The 20500-nt window shown below is 36.4% G+C and overlaps 1 protein-coding gene across 3 annotated transcripts in view; it reads left to right on the top strand.

Annotated features, from left to right (window-relative positions):
* The first annotated feature begins 279 nt into the window (after positions 1–279).
* Positions 280–20500, top strand: part of LOC109065508 (plexin-A2-like) — a 206592-nt gene continuing 186371 nt past the window's right edge. Inside the window, exons 1-2 of one of the 3 annotated variants that reach the window (XM_042713473.1) lie at positions 280–481; positions 18860–18982. The gene's annotated coding sequence lies outside the window, so the exon portion shown is untranslated. Of the gene's footprint in view, positions 482–18504; positions 18983–20500 lie in introns of those variants that run through there. The other 2 variants (XM_042713475.1, XM_042713472.1) reach the window with 2 other exon arrangements.

The raw sequence follows: 20500 nt of genomic DNA, 5'->3' as shown, positions 1-20500 counted from the left end.
CAGGCTAATATTTTAAGTTTTCACTATTTTTTAGTCTAGCGCATTTTACTTAAGCGTGCGAGATAATTCCCGAGCGTATAAACGTTTTATGGACAGCAGACATAAACAAAACATATAATAGGCCTATTACAAAAATGTGAAATAGGCTAAAAAACTAACTAACTAACTAACTAACTAACTAACTAACTATGCCACTTCAAGAATTACATAGAATCAGAATTTGCGAATCGACGCACGTTGCGCAAATGAATGACTCTACTGAAGCGGTTCTTTTCCGTGGTTCGAACAGTTCACAGAATTGTTTGGAGCGCATTCTTCTCATTCCGTGATACAGTAATGAACAAGATGAGCTGGATTACGTGGATACTGGACATTTACCCAACATCCGCTGAGACAAACCTTCCAAACCATACAATCGTTTGATAGTGATGAAGGTCTTCAGTAGGATCGACACCTGCACGTGGCAGCTCATGACTTAACTGTAGGTAAAAGTTATCCAAACAAAGTATTATCAAAAACAGTAAACAAACCACTGTACCAAAACGTATCATAAACATTATACTGTATGTACCATAATAGGAGCCTGCATGATAGTAGATTTCTTTGAAGTACAGGGTAGGCTAAATACCACAGTGCCAATAATTTAAAGTAGCCTATTATTGTACTTTGTTGACATCTGTATTGTTGTCATATGAGTGCTGTAAGACGTTAGGAGTCTGGTTTCTTTAACAGTCAGGGCAATAGTTACTTGCTATGGTCAATGATTTGTGATATGTAGGGGAGAGTGGGAATGGTTGCAACACTTTTTGCATTTCCTTTAGTTTTTTAGAGACTGTTTGTATTAGAAAGCCAATATTTTAATACAATTAAGCCACATCTGTCAGCTACTCACACACACTACTGTAACATGTACATATGACTGTACATATGACAATATACACACAATTTATTCTTGAATAGACAAAGTCAAATGTTGCAACTGACCACAGGGGCAGTTGCAACATTCATTAAAATGTCATTAAAATCATTTGTTAAATATCATTTAGCAATTTATTTATTTTATTTGTGCAGAGACAGGGTTATCAAGTTAAACTGGCTGTATAACAAAGAATAGTAAATGATAATAATAATAATAATAAAAACATTTTAAAGTAACAAGTAACAACCATGTTGTTTAATTATTTCAATACATCTAAACTACAAAACATTAATTTATCAATACAAGGAAATTTAATATTAGCCTACTTCTGTTAACTTCTGTGAAAGTTTACTGAACTAGGGCCAGTTGTATAAACATAGCCTCTAGTTTGAACTAGTTTGCAACCGTCCCCACTCTCCCCCTATGTTAGAGTTTTATATGTGTTTATTGGCATATTCTTCTGTTTTTGTGCATGTGTGTGACAAAGTTTAATGAAGTTTTTAAATGTTGTTGAATTTAGCCCTTTGTTGTTGTTTGAGCATTTGTTGTCATTTTAATTGTGCGTTTGGTTCAGTTGATGTCCATCTGCAGATAACTGCTTGCTATGCCAACCCAGCTGAGAAGCTCCATCAGAGGGTACACTTTACGTCTGATTGGGCACCTCACCACTCAAATTTATGCTGCAATTAACTGGCCAATTAAAGGCCATTTCCCCGTTTCCTGTTAATCGCTGTAAATTGTATAACTGAAAAGCTTTAGATTTGTATGTCCTCCTTGACACCCAGCTGAACCTGGCTCTCCTCTAGTTTGCCCTTTTTGTGCCTGACTGCTCCATAAATGTTTAACAGGTCAATGAAGTTGAACCAGGAGATGGGGCACACTTTCTTTAGCAATAGAAGTAGACGAGGGTCTTGGGAATAACACTGAACCTGTGTTAGAGCAGCACTGGCCAGTAAATCTACAGTAATGGTGGGACAAATGTGATGACAGTCAGATTAATGTTGCTGGACTGCTATTTAGGATTGTTGCTCAATTTGTTTTTCAGCAGGCTTCCCTTCTGTATGTTTTTGTGACGGGTAAGGAGTGTTTTTAAGGCATAATATGAAGCATTTGCCACGTAATTGGAACAATTTCAAGTATTTAAGGAGGTATATATATATATATATATATATATATATATATATATATATATATATATATATATATAATTGTTTTTAATTTGTGCAAAAGTTTTATTTCCTTGGCTTTTTAAATGAGCAGTAGGAATTTGAAGATCTAAGGAAATATTTATCCTCAGATCTTAAGCTTCTCGAGGGATTATAGAGGTTGAGTAAGTTAGCCAGGTAGCTGGGTGTTTGGTTTTTTTATGTTTTATATGTAGGTGGGTGATTTTTTTATTTAATTTTTTTTATGAAAGGGGAGAAGTTTTAAAAAAAATTCTGTAATAGTGACTTGACAAATTTCTTACATTCATTTCTGAAATCTCAGTGCTGCATTTTGAAGCACTTGTAAGCGAGAAATCTGAGACTTAGATATACCTTAATAAAGGGAGTTTCAGCTATCCAGCCGAAATGTAATGAAAGTATGCATTGTAACCTCCAAAGAATTCTCAAAACGGAATAGCTTAATTTTAGCAAGTAAATGAAGATGAAAAAAAATAGAACCTATTACAGAGTTAATAATATGTTAAATTTTAGACAACTTTCAAACTCCACACACAAATTCCGCACACAATGAAAAACAAAAAAATTCAGATCCAAGATCGATCTTATTTCTCCCTAGAGAATCTGATGGGCCAAAGTCAATAACTTCTGTCTTATCTGCACTGAAAAAGAGAAATAGCAAAAATTTAACCTCATCCAAACACACAGAGAATTTAAAGCAGTCTGATTGTTTCAAGCCAAAGGCAGGTAATTGTACGTATCATTGGCATCGCAATTACAGGAAACACCACGTCTCCTAAAAATGGAACCCAGGGGAAGCATATACATTGAAAAGTGAGCAGGTGCTAAAATAGAACCATGAGGCACTCTGCAAACCAGATTTCCTATAGAAGAGTGCATTTCTTTCTAATTTTGACTAAAATTGTTCTGTTAAGCTGGTCTCACTACACACTGCAGGAATTTTAGTTAACTGGAAGTTTTGCAATAACATCGCTGTCTGTATAATGTGTTGAAAACATTCCACAACCGTAAGGACAAAGAGAGGCCCTGGGATGAAGGCACTTTTGAAAGTACCGGGTGAGTATAGAAAGGTTCTAACATGCTAGCTAATATTTGTAAACATTAGTTGCTGAAACGTCAATGACTGCTGCGTGAGATCACATGAGGCGCTCACTATGACACAATAATCTTAATAATATCTTGTAGTGTGTGATGTGCCACGAATTTCAAATCTTGTACACTCAAAAAAATAATTGTTGAAATGAACATGATTTATTCGTAGCACCCATTATGCATCTAATCAAATCAAGTAAACTTGCACTGCTTCAAATAATAATTTAGTTACAAATAACAAGAATGAATCATTTAACATAAGTAAACGTGTTATATTCTTATTAATCAGACCATATTTGTATTTTGCAAATCAAACAAGTGGCTAGTTGACTTTTTTGATTGTAGTACTGTATGTGCGTGTTGAAGATTTGAATGAAGAAAATCTGCAAAGATTCTCCTTATGTGTGTGCTGCAGCTAGATTTCATAATCGATTAGGATTTTAAAACTCCTGTAATCTGAGCCCAGCTTTAGTTAAGTTTTAAACCAACTTAGAACCGTACCCCCCAAACCCACACAAGCTTCTAACCTAGAGATGAGAAAAAAGATTGAAGTTTTATGTATGTATGGACACAAATAAACTTTTTAGCTATATTTTATGACAACTCTATGGTAGAGGGAAGCTCATCTGGTGTAATGTAACTTTGGTGTAGATCATTAGCGCGTTCAGATCTCAGTTTAGCAATGGAAATCACATCGGTGCTGGTGATTTAGGTTTTGGGGCCTCTGGTGACTGGTCCATTCCTCATATTGGCAGATGCTGCGAGTTCAATGAACAGAGATGAATGTTATTTCACCAGGCTGTGGTACAGGGGATTCATAACTTTTCCTTTCCACTTTCTAACTGTTTTTTGCATTGCTTGGCCTCACACGTCTACGTACATTAGCCCTTTAGAATGATGCTCTGGTGTTTTGTAAAGAAATAAAAGGAATGAATAGCTGACTTCAGCAGTAAAACTCAGCTTGTTCTAGATGAGTCTCCCTGAGTGTTTCTTCTGAATAGAGGGTTACTTTGCTGAGAATTTTATTGACATAGACCTTTTTGATGCATTTCTAGCATCTAGTTTTTAGCTACATAATGCCCTTTATGTAACATAGACTGTACTTCAAAATCTTAAGTATTCTTAGGACACTATAACCTGCCTTTCTGAATTGGCAACAGCAACGCGAAAATGAGATTGCATTGATCAGCATAAGTAACGTGAACATCCATTTTAAATTAGTTTGTTTCATGTGCAATGAATAGACTGACTGACATACTTTATATGGACAGTTAGACATTTTTTCAGCAAGGATGCATTCAATTGATCAAAAGTGATAAGACTTTTACATTGTTACAGAACATTATATTTCAAATAAATGCTGTTTGTTTGAATTTTCTATTCACCAAGGAATACAGAAAATGGTTTTCACAACAATATTAAGCACCCTTGAGTAAGAAATGTTTCTTGAGAACTGAATCAGCATATTATAATTATTTTTAGTTATCAACTATCATGTGAAACTGAAGACTATAGAATCTGATCATGCCTTAGAACCGAACCTTTAACATTGAAAAAATGTCCATATTTAATGTTCACATTTAAGACAATTCTCTCTCTACACACTAAAAAAAATCTGTAAAAAAATAGGGTACAATGTACTGTATTAAAATAAAGGAATTATCTGTATAGTTTTCTTGTTTTTTAACAGGTGTTTTACATGTATTTTGAATTTTGCAGATTATTGCATTGTGTTTTACAGTAAAACTAAATTAGTTAAAACTAGTCCTCAAAATTAATGTATAATGTCCTGGCAGAAGATTACCAGTACATTTTTTTACATTGTATATATAGATCCCATATTTTGTTTCTATTATACAAGAGTGTTGAGGTTCAGAGTGGAAACACTGAGGTAGGCAGATATAACAGTGCAGTTATTTTGTGACACACATGTTCACAGTCCTCCCATAAGTGGAGAGAAAATCAAACATAACAGTCCCGCTCTGAGAAACCTACAAATCTTAACTTTCTGTAGACTTCAGTGTTTACTTTGGAAAAGACTTAACTTCAGTTTTAAATACATCTTACCTGACACATCCTGTGACCTCAGTGACCCATGAAGGCTTGTTAGACGTGTACAGAGGAGTGCTGATGTTGTAAGCGCTTAAAAGGCTTTGATGGGTGAGGAGAGCCATCAAAACCATCTAAGGCTCGTCTCTGGATATCACGAGGGGTTGGGGTTATATTTTAGTGGTATTTTATGACGTACAGGGCTTTAGAAAAGGCTGAGTGATCAAAAATGAGAGTGATGTTGGCTCTGGCTGTTTTCTTTTTTCTGCTTGCTTGCTTTCTTGTCTTTCCTTATTAAATCCTTTTCTTAGTGCTTTGTCTAGTCAATATCTGTCACCTTAGACGTTTTTATTATGTTTTAAACAGTCTGTCTGCATTTACGAGCCCTTAGACTACTATTTGTCAACTGAAATCAAGCTTAAATACTGTGATCTTAGCACTAATGCCATTTATCATTGAAGAAACATTAGATCTAGAAACTTTGATTTGTTTTTCCAAGGGAGTCATATTATGGTTTTGCTTGTGAGAACTTTGAGATGATAAAAGTGTTAAATCGTATTTTCTCTCTTATGGTCAGGATAAGAGAGATTTGGGAGCTAGTCCTAAGGCGTGGTGTACATTTTTAATGTTGTTTTTTTTAGATAATGATAGTCCAGAAAGCCATTCTACAGGATACATTAGTGGTGCTTTAGAATGATTTTATTTTGAATAATGCATGATTAAAAATGAAACTTGGAATGAATCTAATTTAAATTTAAATGTGCTGCAGGAAGACTTTCATAGAGAGAACCAGGGGAGGATGAACGCAGCAGAAACACCCATCAGTGGCGTGGACCTCTCTTTTTTTTGCTGTGTTTAAGTCCAATATAAGTATGTGTTTTAGTTTAATTTGATTTTTAAATGGTTTCTACATTTGAAAGAATATTTAACTTATACTAGTATCAACAAGAAAATACTACTACTATGTAATTTTTTTTTATTTTTTTTACTTTTTTTACATTGCTTCAGCCATCATAAATATAATACAGTAAAAAGACTACTTTTGTTAAGGTTTTTTGTTTTTTTACAGCTTCTATTGTTTTTTCTATCTATTATTTGTCACCTTCTTTTCAGAACACTAGTCACAAGTTTTATTTTGGTTGTTGATGTGACCAAAAGTTTTTTGGTTTTTGTTTATTTTAATGCGTGAGTCATTCAGTTAAGAACATCAAGGGCAGACTTTTCGCCCTGTGTTTTGCTCTAACCTTCTTCACATTCATGCCACACATTCCTGTGAATCATGAAGGTGGAATGTGTTCTCTGAATCTCCAGTGATGATTTTTTTTTTTTTTGTTTTTTTTTTTGTGGTTACCCACTGTGAACTTGACTGTTTTCTTTCAGATAACATATTGAACAATTCACGAGTTCACACTTACATATAATTAGCTGAAGTATATAATGCATATTAGGCGTGTTGTCCGGGAAAGGGCTCCGAGCTTGGGAATGGTCCGAACCTAGAGTACCCCCCCCACATAAGTGTAAAATGAACTCTAAGTGGAGCAGATGGGTGGAGGGGGGATGCTGATAAACCGTCAATGGATAGGGGTAAGTCAGCTGTATTTATACCCTAGTGTTGATTATCTTAAGTGAGCTCCACCTGTGCTAATTAGGCTAAGTATCTGACATGCTCCTCCCGAACCTTGTTAATAAAACATCAGTTAATGTAACACATCACATCTTTATTTCTCGCATATTTCGTATACATGATTGGCCTCAAAAAAGTATTTAAACAATTAAAATTGTATGAATGTCATACAGTTTGTATTTGCATGCATGTGGATGAATGGAAGTCTATGTGACAGCACTTTTAGTTTGACAACTAGAAAGTGCCTATTTTGAACAGTATTATTTTTTGACCAGTACTATCTATTTTTTAATCACTTAAAAACCTATCAAAAAACGGCTTTTATGTGAAATTCCTGAATAGTGTGCATTCATTACTCAAAATAAATGAAATTTGATGTTTAGTTATATAATGAAAGGAGTTTCATGCACTGTTAACTGTGACTTACCAAAACTAAATCCCATCTTGTTGCCATGAGGATACAATTTGCCACATTTCCTTGCTGTTTAGCTTCCTGCAAGGCCCTCTGACATTCTTTCTGTCACATGTCTAACCGTGACCCACGTCCATGTTATCTACCTCTCTGGCACTGTGACGGATGAGGCTGGCTCTAATAACTCTGTCACATCCTGATCCCTGCCATCCTACCTTTCTTTATCCCTCCATCCTCCATTTACATCCTTCTATCTGCATAGGCTTTGGTTCGGGTCGGGAGTGAAAGGCCAGGTGGGATTAAAGTATCAGCAGCTGTCTGTGGTGTCTTGGGATGGGTGGACGAGAGGTTTAAATCCCTGTCTTGGGAGACAGCGTGAGTGAGTAAACCTTCATCAGTCTCACTCTCGTTCTCCGCATCACTCCATCTGTTCCCTGGCGATGGAGAGCAGTGACACGTAATGCTGAACGCAATTGTCTCATCCTTTGTGCGTTCTGCATCCCTTGGTCAGGGATATTAGCCAGATGAAATGAGTAATTCATGTCTTTTGGCATTTTTGGGGGTTTAACGAAAAGGTAATGGGATGAATTTGTGATGGGGCGTGTCTGGTGTCCTTTGGCTCTGCTCATGAGAGATGGAATTATTAAAGATTAATTGAGCTCAGTGTCACTTGGGTTGTGGAGGGCACTGCAAACATTGACATGCTTAATTAAAAACGGACAATTATTGTCTGATGGGGGAAAAGCAGAAATATTTTTTTTTTTTTGCCACTTTATTGATAGTAAATGGTTAACAGACAGGAAATGATGGGAAGATAATGGGGTTTCCACTTGTCATGCCTGCATGAGCACCTTGGCTTAATATATTGTATAGATAACTGCATGGTTATGGTTCTAAACTTTAATTTCCAAATGACTTGTGTGTAGAAATGATTCTGGCTGAATTGTACAAATTTTATCAAAATAAATAAAAATAAAATAAAATGCTAAAAACTGAATTCAGTTGCAAGGTTTTAAATGCTACAATTGAAATTAGGCATCAAAACATTATAATGTGCATTTTTATTTATTGCGTATTTTGTGTACATTGGCCTCAGAAAAGAATTTAAACACTTGAAGGAAATTAATTCTGTCATTAATTACACACCATCATGTTGTTCCAGTTCCCTTAGACTTCCTCGGAACACAATTGAAAATATTTTAAATGAAATCAGAGAGGTTTTTTGTTCCTCCATTGACAGCCTAAGCAACTGACACTTAGAAGGCCCAGAAAGGTAGTAAAAACATCATGGAAGTTGTCCATGTTAGTCCATGGTTCAACTGCAATTTTCTGAAGCGACATAAATGCTCTTTGTCATTGCGTTAGATAACAAAATATCAAACCAGTTGATGCTGGAGCTTGTGTCAGAACTATAAAAATGGCTATTAATTTTTAGATTCACTGAAGATTACATTTATTAAATTTTGGGTGTTTTTAAATATTACCTCTGCCATTATTTAATGCATACTGAGTTAATTTAAATGTTAGAGGAAACGAGCATGTGCTATTAAATATCTATTACTGGTCAATTTGATAAAATAAAATATAATTAAAAATAATTATTTAAATATCTAAAATAAAAATTTGCAATAAAGACATTACTACTTTTATTCAGTAAGGACACATTACATTGATCAAAAACAAAATAATAATAGTATTACATAAGATTTCCATTTCAAATAAATTCTTTTTTTTTTTTTTTTTTTTTTTTTTTGTAAAAACGTGTATCCACAAAAATATTAACCAGCAACTGTTTTTAAAATTGATAACAAAATTTAGCTTTGCCATCACAGGAATAAATTACATTTTAAAATAAGTTAAAATAGAAAACCATTATTTTAAATGATAATATTTCCCAATATTAAAAATAATATAATTTTTAATCAAATAAATGCCTTGGTAAATATAAGAGACTATTTTTAATGTTTTAAAAAATTAAAAATCATACAGACCCAGTTTTGAACAGTATAAGGTTTTCAACAAAATGAGGATGTGTGATCTTCTTTATATCTTTAGAGCAGAGAGATGTCAAGACTGTGTCTTTCTCTGTATGCTCTGTATGTTTTCTTTCTTCTAAGCTTCCAAGAAAACAAATTTTGTTCTTCAGTTAGTCCATCTGGGAAATGGAAATCAACAACTGAACCTCAGGCAAAACAACAAGATGGCAATGTTTGTAGAGGAAGGCCTATGTCATGTACATTTACATTCATGTTGTCGGCAGTTGCTTTAAGTGACTTAGCAGAAAAAGTACTAGTTAAGGGATGACTTTGTGTTCTTCTAGAGATATTTTTGATTTAACCTGTGTGTCACTGATGTTCTTTTTATAAAGAAATATATTTTAAAAAGAGCCTTTTGAACATGGCACAAATTCACAAATCCTTGCTTATATGCAAAGTAGATTATTAGTATGCACACTACGCCTCATTACTGATTGTGGGGGACATAATGACAAAATCAACAGGAGATTACCCTATTAAGCGTTGTGGTTCTGCTTAATATCCATGCGTCTGATTTGGCCGGAGCCGTGCAGAATTGCTGGGACATGCCCACCCCGTTTCCACCCGCTACAGTAGACGCCGCTACATTGAAAGGTGTTTGGCGTAGCAGGGTGAGGAAATCTGTTTATTTAAAATCAAATACATTATCAAAATCCACGACAATGAGAGAGTTCGGCAAACACATAGTCATTTCCCAGAGACTCACGTTCTGATAAGCATCTTATTAAAATGGAGGCCAATTTATCATGCGTGTAATTTTTGCAAGGACTTGTGTTGCATGTTTATCAGACTTGTTGAGTCAAGTTTATCTATTGTCTTTAGAAATCATATCATTGAATATATGACTGTGTGTATGTAGGCATGTTTGTGTGCCATTGCAGGACTCCAAACCTCGACTAAAATAGTCGCAAATGTGACAAATAATAAAACAGTGTGACCATAATCTAGTCATTTAAAGATTTTTGTGCATCCATGTCAAGCGGCAACCTCCCACTCTCTCGTGAAGCCAACAAGGAAGTAACTTAAACTGTAATTCGTCAACTGGCCACTAGAGGCTGGCTGCAAAAGGGAGTCAAGCCCATAGACTCCCCATGTTAAAATGCCCAACTTTACAGCAGAAAAAACATGTTTACAGCCTGGTGCAAAAAATGATTTTGGTCTATATAGCTAATTTTACCCTTTATGACAACTGTTAGGGGGATGAATTTTTCTCGTTTAAATTATATTAAGCCTTAAAGTTCTACATAATTAAGAGTGTGGCCACTTGAGTGACAGGTGGATTGCCACTGCTGACACTGCCGTCGAGCTAGGTGGGTGTGGCTTCAGCAACCAGCTCCCGCCTTTATGGACATTTTCGATTATCCAGGAGTGATGCGCATTCTATACAGTCATGCGGTTTATACAGTTTTTATACAAGCAATGAATGTCATCACATCTGATTCCTGCAAAATGACTCTTTTGAACAGAGTCAGTCAAAAAGATTCATCTTTTTTACTCTGTTTGAATTATTCGAATTAAATCGTGAATGAGTTCACAACACAAGTTCGAATTATTGTCATTCAACAAATTCTGAAAAAAAAAATTAAAGTTGTAAATAAAACAAAGGTTTTTAGAGTATTTCACTCTTTCTGCTTTTTAAAGTCCATGTTTATTTTAAACTGTTACTTGCTGGTTTTACTTGCTGTGAGCAAGGGTCTCACCTCAGTCGTGGTATTGAGGGTGGAAGAGAGCGTTAGTCATTCACTCCCCCCACCTATAATCCCTGCTGGTACCAAGACTTGCGTTATAAGTCAGACTCTCTAACCATTAGGCTACGACTGCCCTCGCAATGTCATTTGACTCCTAAATGTTTCATTTTTGTCTGGAGCCCTAGGAATCTTTTGTGAAAATGAGTCATTGCAAATGTTGAAATGTCTAAATGGCTCTGCTGCGAAAGTGGCGTGCTTAATTGCTTCTCTGGTAGGAGTGTGGATGATGTTTATGTGATATGGATGGCAGCGCTGGGTTGAAGGCTCGGCCATCTGTGTGGTTCAGTCTCTTCATTGCTGTCGTTGTTTCTGCTAGCACCGCTAGCTGACGAGGCCTGTCACTCTCTCCCACGCACTGGTTGTGCGAGAACGCAGTGCTGTTGCGAGTTCCCTCCACCCCCTGTCAGTCAGACACCTTCAAGCAAGGGCAAAAACAATAATAAACACTTCAGCGTGATAGGTATCACGACATACAGTACACACGCAAAGGCACGCACAAACTCACAACCTGCTGGCAATTACAGACTCTCTTGTGTTTGTCTGTTTGTGAGAACACAACAGAGACGGTGAACTGAATTTTGTTTTCATTATGTTTTCATGATGTTTGTTCTCTGTCCAGTGTGAGGGTCTTTCTTTCCTGATCAGATGGGTACAAAAAGATGATTTAGCCATGGAAACACTTTAGAGGTTTAGAAATGTTGAAGCAGAGGTGAACGGTTCAGACAGGCCTGTGACGATTGCAGAATGGAGACTGAGTAGATGTAACTGTTTCTTTAGAACACATTGATCGATGCTAAATGTACTCTTAAAGGAAGAGCTGACATAAAAATTCTGACATGCTGTTACTCACTATCAAATACATGTGACTTACTTTTTGCCGTTGAACGTTCAAGCTGGTCTTTCCTTGCAGAAGTGATCATAGTTCACCTAAAAATGAAAATACTGATATAAATTACATATGTAGTTTCAAAGCTGTATGACTTGATGTCTGTTCTGTGAAACTTTAATAATAGTTTGAGAACTGTGTTTTTCTTTTTTGGTCCATAAAACAGAAATCAATGGGCTCCAGTGTTGTTTAGTTCCCAGCTGTCTTCAAAAAAATCTTCTTGTGTGTTCATCAGTTCCTGTCTCATTAATCTCTATATAGGCTACTTTATGGAAACAGTGTTGTAAGTGATAGAAGTACAGTCAATAGATTCAATAGATTTTACTGTTGGTGCTGTTAGATTGGTCTTGCGTTGATTTTCCAGCTAATGGAAAATGAAATGCTTGTTTCCGTAATAAAAAAAATAAAATAAAAACATGGATTAAAAAAAATGTAGATGTGTAATAGGACCTTCAGACTATACAACCAACAGAATACACAACAGTTTTAACCCTCAAAGCCTTGTTTCAAGTATGTGCAATGTTATTAAACTTTTCGCGTTTTTAAGGAATAATAATAAGCATGTGGTGGATGACAGCAAAGGTAATCTGAAGGTAAAAACAGAGAAAATAAGCATGCACAAATATTTGGTATCGGTTGATATAATACATTTTTATAAATTACATTGACTGATAACCGTGTATGTCAGCCCTGTAGCCTCTGACTGCTCTGGCTGCGTTTGTGTGTCCGTGTATCCATGCTACCACAAAAAACAAGTGTCGCTACACAAAGATGATCCATTCAGTTAGCAGAGGTTCTGCCCCAGCCACTTTACCACACACACAGATCAAAGGCTGTGCGTGCATGTGTTAGGACATGGCAGTTGCCTTCTCTGTCAAAAGAGACAGTGTAATCGAGAAATTCAGTACCACCCAGACACAATGACACACAGAATTAAAGAAAATCCTGATCTATGAAGGGATAGTTCAATCCAAAATGAAAAATTCTGTCATTTACTCTCATGTCATTCCAAACCTGCATGTCTTTATTTCTTCTGTAGAACAAAAAAGGAAATTTGCACAGTGCACAGTGCAACAACGGCAAGTTCTAAGTGTGACTAAAGGAAAAAATGAGGAAACCATCATAAAGTCACTGTTAAAGTAGTCTATATGACTTGTGTCTTGACTGTCTTCAGAATAGCTTTTTGTAAGGATCAGACCAAAAGTCACTGACAGTAAAGTGACAAGTGAAGGCCACTGGTTCCTGTATCTTGATGAGCCAAGCTTAAATATTTGAGAGCACGAATGCACAAAGGAAAATAAGTCATATGGGTTTGGAGCAACGTGAGGTGAGTAAATAATTTTTTTTTTTTTTTTTTTTTTTTTTTGAGGTGAACTATTCCTAATGGTTACACAAACACAACAGTTCAAAAGTTTGGTATGTGTAAGAAAAATGTCTGCTGAATGGTAATGAAGAAACATTTCTTATTATCAATATAGAAATCTTTTGTAGCATTTTTAAAATCAGTTTAATGCATCCTTAGTGAATAAAAGCCTTCATTTCAAATGACCCCAAACTTTTGAACTGTGGTGTATATTTCTGTATATATTCTTGTAACTATTTTATTAAGCCTAATTACTCTGGCTTCAGTTCATTTTGATTGGACAAGCTGTGTTTGAAACCGGTGTAAAATTACTATTTAAACATACACTGATGCCACATTCTATATTAATGCACCATGTTGCTATATAGCCATTTGGGATGTTGAACAATATTAGATGCTTATTTAGTTGGTTTATGCTTAATTCATATTAATTTCACTGTAAATTTAACACCACAGTGCTGCTGGCATTTCTGCATTAAAGCAGTAAGTAAAATGAATGTGCATTACAGTGATTTTTACCACAGTTTTAGGGGATTTAAAGACTGAGCTTCACTGTAATGCACATTCTCTTTTGGCTTATTGCTTTATTTTATAGTAAGAATTTCCTAAACCCATGAGAGTTGCCATTGAACTGTCTGTTATGTCATGCAGGTGAAGATACTCAGTATCTCCTGAAGTGTGTCAACCGAGTGTGCGTTTATTCCAAAAGAGGCCAGAAACTCAGCACTACTTTTTGCATTAATAGCATGCAGTCATAATCACAGACTGAGACAATGTTCTAAAGTGCTCTATGTGTGTATAAGAATCAGCTGTTGTTATGGCTGGTGTGTGTTGTGTGAGCTTAGTGCCACGGCTGAGCTGAGAGGTGGAATGGGTCTCCCGCCGAGCCGACGGAGTCACGCTTGCCCTTGTGACGCTTTCAGACGGCTCAAGAGAAAGGGAGATGAGACGCCATCGAGCGTCAAAGATAGAGCGCCTTTGAAACCTTTCAGCTCGCTACAAAATCACGGCATGTGAGCACTTTGATCCGCAAACGGATGAGCAGCGGTCTTGCAGCGGGCCATCGCCCTGCATTACTCTCAGCACGCTTCCTGCTCGCCCCTGCGTCTGACTCGCCCACTGAGCTGATCACCCGACAAATCGAAATCAGCTCAGCGCATGGCGTGGAATCACACCATTTCATAATACAATGCAATTTAACCCCACAAAACCCATGCTCTTGTCTTGCTACATCCTCTGTGATGGTTAAAAATTACAATTGTTGCCTTATGCCGTCTAAATCCTCCAGACGGTGTTGCATTTGGATTGCAAATACGTTGCACAGATTGACATTAAGGTGGAGGGGGCTAAATTTGGGCACTGTCTCTCAGTTTCCCCTCGGTGAACGGCTGGCGGGACGTGGCGGCACATCATGGCAGTGGAAAGCTGTCACCAGAGTGAGCAATGACTCACACTTTTGTTTGTCTGTTCGGTGCGGCTCTGAGCATGTCAAGCTGAGCAGCTGGCTCGATGTTGTGTGCCCATACATATACAAAATCTCACACATGTGGCAAAATCCCAGGAGTTTAATTGAGATCCTTGACGGCAGAGGTGTGTGTGAGTTATAGACTAATAGATTTACATCCACTGCATAGGATTATTTGGCCAGAGAGGATAAAGAGGAGAGGGAGGATAGAAGGAGGGTTCGGCGGACACTGCTGTAGAGGAGCAGCCTTTAGATACCAATATCAAGAGCAGGATAAACCATCCATCACTACAGAAACCCACTATGAAAAATAGAGCTTTTGTGTAAATTTGTTGCACATAATTTGAAGAAAAAACAAATATTTGAATGTTTTTAATCTTTAAAAAAGAGGTACAATATTTTTGTAGCATATTGGTTATATATTGATATTGACATTTCTAAATTTAAGGGTATTGATTGATATTGGATAATTTATTTGTGTAATTTTATTTTTTAATCATTAAATTCATAATTACCCAATTTTTATACTGTACTCCTATTAAAATATACATTTTAAATAATTCAATTTTTTTAATTTTTGGAAGAAGTTTCTTATCTCACAAGGCTGCATTTATTTGATAAAAAAAAAAAAAAAAATCCTAATATGCCAGTAATATAGTGTAATATGATCTTAATAGGTAGTAATTTATTCCTCCTGTGATCCTTTAGATATCATTCTAATACTGATTGGGTTCTTAAAAATTATCAATATTCAAAGCAGTTGTGCTGCTTAATAAACCGTCAGACACTATATATTAATATAATACTAATAATATATACACTGATATTAATAATAAGCTTTTTTGAATTACTTCCACTTGTCATTACCCTAATGATCTCTAGCAAACTTAATTGACATGTTTGAAGCGAGTCTTCTGTAATATTTCAGATCCATTTCACTTTTTCACCATCTGGAAGTTGGACCCAGTTTGGGCGCGTTCACTGCCCCTCAGAGTCCAGCAATCATCAGTAATTAGGCTCAGATTGTACGACTACAGCCAAGGTCAGACAGGGATAATGTTTCAGGGATTGTACCAATTATAGCATTCGTTCCAAGGCTGGCACTTGAGCTCAACCTTGAGTCAAGCGGCGCAGTGGTTTTAACACGGGACATGTGTTCTCCGGTACACAGCTGCAGTCTCCATTCACACACATCTGTCACTGCTGACTTCAGATGGCCAAAGTCAAACGTTTCCTTTTTGTCGGCTTGAGCTTGAGTAATTGCAGCCCCAGGAATGTGAGAATGCCTGATCCTGGTGCGTTTGTTTACAGACCCATAAAAACACAATTACAAATTAATTATTTGTTTGTCTTTAATAAGAAAGTGTAGTTGAGAGAATCCATATAATTCTGCAGAGAGAGCTATATTGTGCCCTAACCATTAAACAATAGCTCCACCAGATAAATGCTTTGACTAAATAAATGATTTGTATAGTAAAGTTTCTACAGAACTTTTTGGCACCATTAATGCCATACAGATAAAACAATGCTTTTCAGCTCACTCTGACTGGTTTGAGCTTTATCTTTGCAATTCAAATGGAATTCCCTTTTATTTAAACATACTTATTCTCAACAGAACAGTGAATGATGTATTGAAAAAAGCTATATTTGATTACCAGTGGATGATGCATTTGAGAGTTAGTGTAGTGGAACTTCAAACACCCTCCAGATATTGACCCTGCTCTCTTAAGAATACTGCTTTTAGTAGGCTGTACTTGGTGGATCCGCTCTTCTCTTTTGGCAGTTTTGCAATACTTTTGATGGCTGCCACCAGTTCTTTTTCTACTCTAAATTATTGATGGATCATGGAATAAGTGCTCCCTCAATGTTCTCTTTTAAGTACAAAGATGCAGAAGGCAGGCCAATGTGTAATCCATTTCTGATTTAGCTAACCAATCAAACTATTGATTGTAGAATGCCACACAGATTCAGCGACAGATGTGCAGCTGGGAGATGTGACAACATTCTGCAGCATCTCACTGTATTTATTCTATAACCTCCAGCAACTTTCCCTGCTGTCAGCTCTGAGAATATTTTTTTCCCACCATAAACTAAAAAGAATGAAGTAAAGACTGATGTAGCCTGTAAAAAGGAACTGATGATGCAATATCTCGTTTACTGTAGAAAGAGGCTATTAATGGCCCACTAATCCTCTTTGACAGCCAAATATAATTTGTTGGGTTTATATGGCTCTGTGATGCTGGAAATATTTCATATTAGATGAAACACAAGTTTTAGCCATAAATTCCTCTGGAAGGAAATGTTCAAGGAATTTCTTGTGATTATATATAGATGCAGGTTTCTTTATGGAAAGCAGCCGATTATTATAAAGCAAAATTTGGCTCACAGAATCAAGCGTCTACCCCAATCTGAATGAAACGCTCTCCTCATTCACACTGTTTCTGAAATGAACATCAGCACAGACAAGAATAGCTAACAGTGATTTGTGACTATGTAGATAGAAATACATATTCATAGAAATATATAAATTTTTAATTATAGCATTCTGTTGAAATTATTTTTAACAGAAATAATCCACAAAATAAAGGACAAGCATGATTATTGTGACTAAACAAGCTTATCATGAAATATTAAGATCGGCAATATTCTTTCTCTCCCTTTCTGTGCAAAACTGCAAAAGGCTTTAATTATCAAAGATTATTACTGGACCTTTCACAGGTTTTTTTTCTTTTCTTTTTTTTCAGAGATGGAGAAGGTTGTATGTAAGTTTATATAATATTCATTCTAAGAAGAAAATTGCAGATTCTGACTGTTTACTTTAAATGTCATTCAGATATGTAACATTTATTTTGTTTAATAAGCAATACAATATTTTGTAATCATACTTTTTAAAAAAATAATTGTTTATTTAATACTCAGTGTAGTTAATGATTTTTTTTTTCATTATTTTGAAAGGTTATAATATTTTGTGGACCCATAATTGTTCCTATAAAAGGAAATTATACCCTGCTTGAAAAGGATGCAAAGTCCCCGTTGATTAGATTTAGATGGGGTAATTGCATACTTCTGTCCAAAGATGGCACTGTCTAGCAAAATTACTACTTGACTAGTAATTTGCAGATGGTTGTAAAATAAAGGACAATAAAAACAGATTTACTTGTAAATGGTCTTGTATTCACTGCAAAAAAAAGCTAATTATATGCATAGAAAGGTCATAGCGCTAAGCACATGAACTTCATAAAACACCATTTCCTATGATCTTTGTTGTTTTTGAAAAAACTTAAAGGTTAAATTTAGAAAATGTATCATTATTTCTGAAGTGATTTTGCCACAGAATTATTCTTTGACATTAGCAAGTTTTATGCAGTGCAAAAAGTGATTGCACACAAATGCATGTGTTTATTGTGAACAACTGTTTTTTATTATCATTAAACAAATAATCTTCAACTGACGTTGCAGCTAGATAGATAATCCATCAAAGAAAGTGCTGTGCCATATGATGTCTACACAATATAGCCTACAGACTGTATTGCACTATACAGCGAGCACAGTATATATAGGCTATGGTGAGAAGTAGGCTATTGCACAGGTAATAAATTAATTATTCAAAAGCTAAATATAAAAACGTCTATTTCTATTCACCTCGGTTGTGCATTTGTACAAAAAAAAAAAGACCATCGTTCAGTGCATGAAACAGTTAAAACATGCGACATGCATATAGAGCCGGCAGTAAGTCAGTGCTAGCACAGGGGGCTGGGTTTGAACGCGCTGCTACTGTAACAGTCTCGCGTAAAACCTTCACAGAAGAGCAATAAGCGCGTGCATGACGGTCTAACGGAGAGCTGCTGATGAAAAGGCGTGATGTCAAGCCGCTGTCAGTGTCAGAGGACTGGGGGAATGTGCCGTGCACTTGGCATATGCGATTGTGAATGACCATCCTCCGGCATCGACAGATGAAGCGTTGAATTTTGCTGCATAGATCAGTTACCTGAAGCCGCGAGGCGACCGTTCATTCATCGTCTTGCATGCAAGAAATCTTCGAGGAATTGTGAGAGATTTTTTTTTTTTTTTTTTTTTGAAGGTGCTACCTTTGAGGCTTCGGCGTTCGTTTGCATGTGGATCTATCTGTCAAAACTGAGCTGAACGCAGAGACATCTTTTACCTGAACATTAGATACCATCCTCAGCTTTCTTCTGGGTTGCAGGTGAGTGGACAAACGTGCTTCATGAATTCATTTCAGCCCTGAGATGCTTTACGTGCGAGATGTGGCCACGAATACTAATGTGTTCCGTGCGGTATGTTAGAGGAAAACATCGAGAAATTAGATCATGTTATCGGGATAAAATGTATCATGAATCACAAAGAAGTTGAGGTTTCCGAGCAGTTTGGTTAGGATAATGGAACTGAATAAGGTGGTTTTGCTTTATGTAGAAATATTTGCTTTTGATGATGCTGGCCAGACCAAATAGCCTATCGTATTCACTTTAGGCACAGATAACCTTATCTTTAATATCACGTTTTAACTTTTTTATTTAATATGCAAGCCGTAGCTAAGTGGTAATGATTGTGCACCTAGCTATATTAGTTTGAATGAGTTTTGATTTTGTGTTCCTTGTCTTTTTCCCCACACAATATAAGAGATCAGAATCGGAAATAAAATGTGAATGTTTGTAAATTATTCTCGTGTAAGCGAGAAAACATGCAAATAGGAATGTTGGTCATGAATCTTCCTCGTGTAGCTAGTTTATATGCGCTTTCATAATCCCATAAATTTTATTTAATCTATTTAATTTACGCTCATTTAAAGTTAATAGCCTCACGTTACCTCACACTCTTCACTCTGCGCTCTCCTTGCTATCTTATCTAGCCTACTTGAATCCTCGTCTACTGAGTTCGTTTAATGTTCGACGAACCCCGTCAAATACACAGTTTTGAGGGACTCCGTCAAAGAAAATGATACACGTTTATAATGTGAAACTGGTTGTTGCCGAGTGGTCATAATTCAGCTCTTCTACCTCAAACTCCACTCCGTTCGTCTAGACTACAGCAGATGCACTCACAAATCTTCATTTCCCCTCACACACGTCTCTGACATCGGCTCTAAAGAAAATAAATGTTTCTTTAAGTAGAAAATCGGCCAGCATTTGCATGAGAATCACTGGCATCTGCTATGAAGGACAGGGATGATATTAATCGGTCTAACACAATCAAACTGCGCTTTCAGTGAGGAAGATGAGGTGAATTCATTTCGAGCGTCGGTCTAACACAATCAATTCACATCGCAAAAGAATCGTTTTAACCGGGGCCGAATCTCTGTCTTTATTAAGCCAATTCTCAGCCTTAAAAAAGCGGTTTAATCTGAGACGGCCAACAGCAGTGTCGGTGGAGGTCATGCGGGCCAGATGTGGGCCAGATCTGTGAAAACGGTTCATTCACGAACCGAAAGAGCGCGTTGCTAGTGGATAAACGACGAAATTAACGCGGTTTAGATTAAAACTGTATCCACATTTCATTTGAGATAAAAAAAATGTAGCAGATAACTCCCAAATGAAGTCTTAAAAGTTTTAATTTCGTATGTTTCAACTGCGTTTGCAAATAACCTTTTAGTAACCACAAAAGTTAGGTTACAAGTTCGTTGGTGCGTTAAATAGACGTTCGCCCGAGGAGGTAACCATAGCAACAGTAGGCTGCTCGAGCGCCTGTATCGGACGGTACGTCGACT

The sequence above is a fragment of the Cyprinus carpio genome, chromosome A23 (assembly GCF_018340385.1).
Source record: "Cyprinus carpio isolate SPL01 chromosome A23, ASM1834038v1, whole genome shotgun sequence".
NCBI lineage: Eukaryota > Metazoa > Chordata > Actinopteri > Cypriniformes > Cyprinidae > Cyprinus > Cyprinus carpio.
Note: the sequence above shows the minus strand (reverse complement) of the source record. Positions and strands in the feature narration are given on the sequence as shown.